Raw genomic sequence first — 2500 nt, 5'->3', positions numbered from 1 at the left:
CCACCCGGGGGGTTCCAGGGTGCTGAGATGGCTGACATTTTGCTCCGCTCACGACGGTCACCGCGCGACGCAAGAACAGCCCAAAAACAGGCCAAAACGGCCCAAAAACGGGCCAAAACTGGCCATTTTTGGCTGCGCGAGCGAGCAGCGAGCGGCGGACAGCGAGCGAAGCGAGAGGCATCACCGTCCCTGCTATACGAAAGCCCCATCCAGCCCTGTGCCACCCGGGGGGTTCCAGGGTGCTGAGATGGCTGACATTTTGCTCCGCTCAAGATGGTCACCGCGCAACGCAAAAACAGGCCAAAAACTGGCCAAAACGGGCCAAAACTGGCCATTTTTGGCTGCGCGAGCGAGCGGCGAGCGGCGGACAGCGAGCGAAGCGAGAGGCAGCACCGTCCCTGCTATACGAAAGCCCCATCCAGCCCTGTGCCACCCGGGGGGTTCCAGGGTGCTGAGATGGCTGACATTTTGCTCCGCTCACGACGGTCACCGCGCGACGCAAGAACAGGCCAAAAACTGGCCAAAACGGCCCAAAAACGGGCCAAAACTGGCCATTTTTGGCTGCGCGAGCGAGCGGCGAGCGGCGGACAACGAGCGAAGCGAGAGGCAGCACCATCCCTGCTATACGAAAGCCCCATCCAGCCCTGTGCCACCCGGGGGGTTCCAGGGTGCTGAGATGGCTGACATTTTGCTCCGCTCACGACGGTCACCGCGCGACGCAAGAACAGCCCAAAAACAGGCCAAAACGGCCCAAAAACGGGACAAAACTGGCCATTTTTGGCTGCGCGAGCGAGCGGCGAGCGGCGGACAGCGAGCTAAGCGAGAGGCAGCACCGTCCCTGCTATACGAAAGCCCCATCCAGCCCTGTGCCACCCGGGGGGTTCCAGGGTGCTGAGATGGCTGACATTTTGCTCCGCTCACGACGGTCACCGCGCGACGCAAGAACAGGCCAAAAACAGGCCAAAACGGCCCAAAAACGGGCCAAAACTGGCCATTTTTGGCTGCGCGAGCGAGCAGCGAGCGGCGGACAGCGAGCGAAGCGAGAGGCATCACCGTCCCTGCTATACGAAAGCCCCATCCAGCCCTGTGCCACCCGGGGGGTTCCAGGGTGCTGAGATGGCTGACATTTTGCTCCGCTCAAGATGGTCACCGCGCAACGCAAAAACAGGCCAAAAACTGGCCAAAACGGGCCAAAACTGGCCATTTTTGGCTGCGCGAGCGAGCGGCGAGCGGCGAACAGCGAGCGAAGCGAGAGGCAGCACCGTCCCTGCTATACGAAAGCCCCATCCAGCCCTGTGCCACCCGGGGGGTTCCAGGGTGCTGAGATGGCTGACATTTTGCTCCGCTCACGACGGTCACCGCGCGACGCAAGAACAGGCCAAAAACTGGCCAAAACGGCCCAAAAACGGGCCAAAACTGGCCATTTTTGGCTGCGCGAGCGAGCGGCGAGCGGCGGACAGCGAGCGAAGCGAGAGGCAGCACCGTCCCTGCTATACGAAAGCCCCATCCAGCCCTGTGCCACCCGGGGGGTTCCAGGGTGCTGAGATGGCTGACATTTTGCTCCGCTCACGACGGTCACCGCGCGACGCAAGAACAGCCCAAAAACAGGCCAAAACGGCCCAAAAACGGGACAAAACTGGCCATTTTTGGCTGCGCGAGCGAGCGGCGAGCGGCGGACAGCGAGCGAAGCGAGAGGCAGCACCGTCCCTGCTATACGAAAGCCCCATCCAGCCCTGTGCCACCCGGGGGGTTCCAGGGTGCTGAGATGGCTGACATTTTGCTCCGCTCACGACGGTCACCGCGCGACGCAAGAACAGCCCAAAAACAGGCCAAAACGGCCCAAAAACGGGCCAAAACTGGCCATTTTTGGCTGCGCGAGCGAGCAGCGAGCGGCGGACAGCGAGCGAAGCGAGAGGCATCACCGTCCCTGCTATACGAAAGCCCCATCCAGCCCTGTGCCACCCGGGGGGTTCCAGGGTGCTGAGATGGCTGACATTTTGCTCCGCTCAAGATGGTCACCGCGCAACGCAAAAACAGGCCAAAAACTGGCCAAAACGGGCCAAAACTGGCCATTTTTGGCTGCGCGAGCGAGCGGCGAGCGGCGAACAGCGAGCGAAGCGAGAGGCAGCACCGTCCCTGCTATACGAAAGCCCCATCCAGCCCTGTGCCACCCGGGGGGTTCCAGGGTGCTGAGATGGCTGACATTTTGCTCCGCTCACGACGGTCACCGCGCGACGCAAGAACAGGCCAAAAACTGGCCAAAACGGCCCAAAAACGGGCCAAAACTGGCCATTTTTGGCTGCGCGAGCGAGCGGCGAGCGGCGGACAGCGAGCGAAGCGAGAGGCAGCACCGTCCCTGCTATACGAAAGCCCCATCCAGCCCTGTGCCACCCGGGGGGTTCCAGGGTGCTGAGATGGCTGACATTTTGCTCCGCTCACGACGGTCACCGCGCGACGCAAGAACAGGCCAAAAACTGGCCAAAACGGCCCAAAAACGGGA

This window comes from Musa acuminata, unplaced genomic scaffold (genome assembly GCF_036884655.1).
Source record: "Musa acuminata AAA Group cultivar baxijiao unplaced genomic scaffold, Cavendish_Baxijiao_AAA HiC_scaffold_73, whole genome shotgun sequence".
In the NCBI taxonomy this organism is placed as follows: Eukaryota; Viridiplantae; Streptophyta; class Magnoliopsida; order Zingiberales; family Musaceae; genus Musa; species Musa acuminata.
The sequence above is the reverse complement of the archived record's forward strand: the minus strand, read 5'-3'. Positions refer to the sequence as shown.